Here is a 6,778-nt window from a genome sequence, read left to right as displayed (position 1 = left end):
AACTGGCTTAGTGAGCACATCAGAATGGCCACCTGTTCTAGCATCATCAACATTGGAATCAAGCACATGCGAATTAGCAACATCAACCATGCATGTCTATCTAATCCAACTACAGAAAAACCAACGTTATCAATCTACCTGATACAGCATCAGTAACAGCAGAATCGGGATCAAGCACAGGCACTGGAGGACGAACAGTAATGGGTGTAGCAGGGCTAAGAGAGCCATCAGCACCAGAACCACAGAACTGCAATATAAACCAGCATATAATACAATATAAACCAGTACACATGAGCCTTTTGTATGAAATATTTTGGTTCAAAGTCAAAATGAACATAGATTAGATGAGAGACAGCTTTGAACAAACCACCCTATCCTAGGATGACAGTTGGTATCTCCTCTATCACATAGTGCATGATGCCAAGATCAAGTGATGAAAATAACCTAAAATGCAATTGGTACTAAGATACATGTTTTGATCAAATCTTCAACTGCAATTGGTAAAACGACAGAAAAAAAAGAGAACTAAAAATTTCAGGAACATGGGGCACATCAGAATGGCTTACTCGCAAAGGACGACCAATAGAGAAATCAACGGACCGAATAACAAGAATCGGCATTCCGTGCACAGGAACAGGCGAAAACGGAGGTCCGGCCAGCAAAGATTGGTATCCAAATTGAAGAATGGCCATACCAAGGGCGATCAAAATCCTAGGGTTGACAGCATCTGGCACATCTTTTGGATCGTTCTTCCTAGATAGAAAGATGAAATTAGGGTTTCTCTAGATTTGAGGAAATTAGGTTAAAAGCGGTTGGAGAACAGTCGAGAACAGTAGGGTTTATATAGGGGGAGATGTTTGGTGATTTATTGTTAGGCTCAAGTTTGGGCCGAAAGATTTGAACAAAAAAAATTGGGCCGAGAGTGAGTTGGGCTTTGGTGATTTATTGTTAGGCTCAAGTTTGGGCCGATAGATTTGAACAAAAAAATATTGGGCCAAAAGTGTGAGTTGAGTTTTACCTGACCAAAAACAATAGCCCAAAAGATTGCTGGACTGGGCTGCGAACTCAGATCGCTATCATCGTGGCCGACAGGGCCTCCAGACAGCGGAGCGATTTCACAGTTGCAAACTATTCATCAGACCTCTGTCTCTCCTCTCCTCTTCTCTAGCCATGGTCGATGGAAGGCCATAACCAAATATTGCTGAGGCCGGCAGGGCCTCCTTTGCTTTCAGATCGAATAAGCCTCCAAGGTCGAAGCTTTGTTTTGAGATCGGATATCCCTCCCAAGCCTCCAAGGTCGAAGCTTTACTTTCAGATTGGATATCCCTCCAAAGCCTCCAAGGTCGAGACTTTTCTTTCAGATGTGATAAGTTGATAACCCTCCCTAGGCTTAGATCTAGATCTGAGAGAGTTAGATATGAGAGAAGCTTTTTTCTACACATCCGTACTCTCAAGTTTTTAAGTGCCTGACAATGTTTTGACTGGAGGAAATCTATTATATATAAGGAATTAAGGATTCGCTTTATCTTTAGGGTTTCGTTGGGCCTGGACTGGTTTAGTCCCATTGGGTTGGTCCGTCCGGGTTCTATAGTTAAACTAGTTGGTCTGCTCTGAAAAAAATCAACTATTAAAAAACAAACATATATTTATTGTTCAATGAAAAAAGGTTTGATGGAAAAATAAAATAATGTTGGCTAAATTAAGTTTAAATACCTCAATTGTTCTTCATTTTTCAAGTTGACACTTGTAAATACATGCCTCATATTTCATTTTGCCTTTTGTTAGTTCAATCGTAAAAGAAGTCGTTGATGTGGTCCACATAGAGCACATATCTAGCTATAACATGTTGTCACAACTCACAAGGTTTGTTTCCACCCAAAATCGCTATAATAGTAGTCTCGACTCTCGATTCGCGACCATCTTATTTAGCCATGTGGCAGTCAATTTTAGAAAGAGGTGAAAGAGTCGAAATTAGTAAAAGATATATGTATATGAATAATCTGAAATAATTACTCTACAAGTAAGGTGAAAAATTCATCAAAAATATATTTTTTCCTAGTTTCAATTTTAATTTATTTAAACAATATGTGATAATACAAACATAATACTTTTTTTGGGTAAAACATAATACATATTTAAAATGAAAATAATACATATACAATTAAATAAATAGAAAATTAGGATTAAATACATATACAATTAACAGAGAGAGAAGCAAATAGATGTTGGAGAATATTGAAAGCCAGCAAGATGAAACACTATATGGGGCTTAGGAGTTAGTGTCGATTTAGCAGAGGCACAACATGAAGACGAGTTAAAAGTTCATTCTCATTCAACTACAAATACCATAGTAAAGACCCAGATTTATAACTCTTAAATCATACCTTCAATCTCAAATTTCTTAATACTCAAAACACAATTAGAAAGAAATGCAAGAATTGAGTACTTAAATAATGGGAGGAACACTTTCATAGACAACCTCAAACCTCGCAATTTTATAGCTTCAATTTCTCGCTTTGTTTTTGCAGCCACAAACCATGATGAAAAAGAACATAACAAAATGTATAAAATCTACAGAAAGAACTAAGCTTAGCAGTCAAAATGTATACAAGGCACTGCGCCTAGCAAGTTTTGTAACAGATGATGACGAATAAACAAATCCAAACCTTCTAACACTATAAAAGAAAATCTGGAATGGCTGGTGTTTGTGAAACCACACATAAGGGCACCTCTGCTCGTTGTCGAGCTTTGTGCCTACCACTATGGCTACTTTTTTGCTTCCCTTTCTGACCATTTTCTTCTCTATCATCTTCATCCTTCCCTGGGCTTCTGTGTCTTCGCCCTTTGCCATGAGTAGGGTGTTTGCTTTTTCGTAAACTTGGGTTTCCTTGGTCTTGCTTTTCAACACCACCCAAATTTTCTTTAGATTCGGTGGTAGAATCAACATTTAGTTTCTCCTTCCCTTTTCTCTTAGTTGATGACTTTGTAGATACTTTACTTTGAGATGAAGTGGGTTTGGAGTCACTGCCTAAGAGAACATCTCGAACAGTACCAGACATCAAATCTTCCTTTGGATGAGGGCTGGCTGCAATAGGTACTTGATCTCCATCTAATTTCACCACCATAGGCACAAGATGCCAAATCAGAACTCTCTGAGGCATCCCTTTCAGAGACCAATCCTTGAACATCTGGCACCAATTTATCACAACATGAGGAGGAAGCAGCACTTCCCCTCTGCCAAAGGTATGAATTTAGACAAAAGATTAAAACTTTGAAAGCAGACTGTACATAAACTGCTCTTATCAATGGTGGCAAAAGAGCTGTACGAGGCTGTAATAGTGACTCCATGAGTTCAAATGGGTTCATCGAGAACTCAACATATTCCCCTCACAACCAAGCAGCAGCTGACAATATCCTGTGTAAGAAAGGATTACCAAGTAATGCAGGATCAATCAGCAGATCGCGACTGACCCGAACAAGCTCTGGTCTAACATCCTTGGTCTACAGCATGTCGATAAAATGGAAGCCAGAATCTCGTTGCAAAACTCTGGAAATTTCAGCCACATTACTCTCAGACACCATTGCCATAACGAGACACAAAGACTCCAGCTTAATATTTGGATCCACATCGCTGAAAGACTTAATTAATCACAACCTCCTTATTCTCCAACACTGCCCACAAGTGCTTTGTTGACAGCACACTCACCTTTTGGAGCCACTGTATCAAAGCCAAAAGTAAACTGAACAAGAAGGGTTATAAATATATATTTTCTTCATTGTTAAATCTATTTTCGTATATAAACATATGGAAGTTTTAAGCTTAGGTTGTGAATATTTAATTAGAAGCCCTATTTTGCATGTGGTTCTGATTTAAATTACTTCAGCTTACTTATCACTTTGCTGAAAGGCTGTTATAGTCTACTTTACGCAGGAGACTAGGAGAGTGACAAAGACTGGTAAATGCTATTCAAAGAATACAACTTTTTACTGTGTATATGTAAGAAAAAATCTCATTTTGCATTGCTCTCATTGTAAGTGTCCTAACAATGGTATATGGGTGCTCTAAGTCTCTAACCAATTGGCCTTCTGCCTTCACATTCTTCATGTGGTGAAAATTGGTTACTGTATTTTGAAGTCAAAATTCAATGTATTACATTGACCCTTGAAATAGTTTTTTTTTTTTTTGGTTTTGGTACAAGCCCTTGAAATAGTTGAAAAGGCACAAAAATTGTATTTTAGGACCAAATTTACACGAGTTAAATTTAAGGGGGCATCAAAAGTATAATTTAAGCTGAAAGATCCTGACCACGTGGAATTTTGTTTTAAAATTACAAAACTAAATTTTGTTTGTCTTTTAAAGTTTTAAATCAAACCTGAATATTATTTAAAATTCTCAAATAAAAGATTTTTTTCTGCATGAGTCTGATTTTAATAGTTTGCGTCAGGTTCCCAAAAGAATAATGTGTTAATGTAAATCATATTAATCTGTTAAAAAAATATATAATATTTTATTTATTAGATATCTTATAGGGAGACTTGCATTCAAATCATATATTTAATTTTATATTTTATTGACTAAAACCTTATGCCTTTTAGAATTCTAATACATAATATTGTTCTATTAGTTTTTTTTTTTTTTTCACGTATACCAGGCGCTGAGCGCTCGGCAGACATTGCCGAGTGTTCGGGAGTGCATTTTTGCTTCTTATTTGAGCCCTCGATACTGGTTTGTCAGATTCAAAATTTTAGAGTTAAAACCTAATATGCAACCTCCACAAACATCATTCTACACTCACTATGGTAGCTATTTCTTTGATTATAGCTGACCTTAGTTGCACCTAACGTGTATCGACCATCAGGTATGAATGATTTGTTATGGATTTGAATGTTAATAATATTGTTGTACAGCCGAGTCATAAATGTTTTGAAAATTTCAAAGGAAAGGTTTGAAGAACTTATTTTGATGATTTAAAGATCCGACAGAAAATGATTTCCACTATGTTTTTCATTAGAGAAGGATTTATAGGTTTTCAAACCTAGCAGGGTTCCTTGAGGGGAAGCTATGATCGTATGTGATGCGTATCCCCTACATTCTTTTTATTCCTTATTTATTAGATGTTTTATAGGTACAAAGCACGGTAAAGAGACGAACTTGGATGAGGGTCGACCAGAGCAGCATCGTGAGACTTGTCAACTGCCTGAATTTAGTTGATGATGTCATTTAATCGTTTTCTCGTGTTGAGTATATTTTAAATGATTTTTCCTTCATTGTTTGAAGATGGTTTTAAGCTATCTACTTTGATATTATGTGTTGCGAAGTTTTGGAACCTTTATTTTATTCTTGCTGTGTATTTCGAATTTATTAAATTCTTCAAGGTTGCAATAAAATACCGTAACCTTGGGGTTTGGTTTTATAAAAAAGTTTTATTATTACTTCTCATGTTTCCGCTATTTATTATTTATCTCTGATCTAACCTGTACTAAACCAAAAAGTTTAACCCGCCTTGGGTATATTGGAAAATTAATATATACTTGATTTAGTGGTATTAATTTTTTGGGACATTCAAGGTGGGTGCCTTTGCTGCATACTCGGGGTTCAGGGTGTGACAAATATAACATATAAGATACAAAAAATTAGAGTTTAGTCCTTGAGTGTCATGGTCAACAGAGGTAGGAATTCTCAATTAAATAACCATACCACCTGCCACCTATAAGCTATGAGCATATGCTTCGCACGGGCACACGTAGCAACGTAATGCCTTAGTTAGGCCCTTCACAACTTAGAATACTTCTATAAAGTTTAGGGACTTGAACCCAAGGTCACAAGTAATGCTACCTTTACTCTCAAACCAATCATCATAAACATAGAAATTAGCATGTTATAATAATTTAAAATCACGCCAACACACAAAGTCCATAGTCAAGAATGTAGGATAAATCCCCCTACTGGAATCCAATGCTCTTCTTGTCTATGCATCCCCATCCGTTTCGAGTTCATCCTCCTTCTTGTCACGTCACAAAGAAATCTTTCGGTAACTGATGTTCCTAGTGTCCGACATACGACAATTTAGTCAATAGTTAAGTTCAACAAAATTTCGTGATGACCATTCCTCTTGGGTCACACGTCCTTAAGAAAATCTATTCCTAAGTGGACCAAACTCTACTTTTTAGGCATTTATAAGTTTCAAGTTTTATATTAAAGTTAAACAACTTGACTAATTGTTTTAACTCAAGGCGATTCCACAATTTAATTTAGGTTAGAATAAATCAAACATAAGTATTATCTAAGTATCTTAATTAATTAGTATTTCTCCAAAACAAACCACTAATTAATTAAACTCGAATCATAGTTTAAATCTAACTTAATCTCTACAATTGAAACTTGTTAAACCTAACATGTTATTGATGTTTAATTAAGAAATTAAATCTCCAAAATAAAGCTAGGCATGCTTAATTAATAAATAAATTCTACTTACTTAATCTAAGCATGCAAACTGAAAATTAAAAGCCTAAGAAAATAAATAAAAAAAGTTAGAACACTTACTCGGTTGTAGATCTCCTTAGCTAGACTCTAACTAAGCTCTGCAATGGAGCACATTCCCATCCTTGCCGATAAACTTTTTGGAACAAAGGTTAGTGACTATCCTATCGATGGAGTTCCCTTTGTCGCATGTATGGTTGGGCAAAGATGCTTGAAAAACCCTGCAAAAAAAAGTACAAGCCTAACTTCCTAAGAACGAGAGTTTTCTTGCTAAACTTCAAAATTTGCAAGAAAATG

Source organism: Dryas octopetala, chromosome 8, assembly GCF_963921425.1.
Source record: "Dryas octopetala chromosome 8, drDryOcto1.1, whole genome shotgun sequence".
Classification (NCBI taxonomy): domain Eukaryota; kingdom Viridiplantae; phylum Streptophyta; class Magnoliopsida; order Rosales; family Rosaceae; genus Dryas; species Dryas octopetala.
This window is presented reverse-complemented; position numbering follows the sequence as displayed.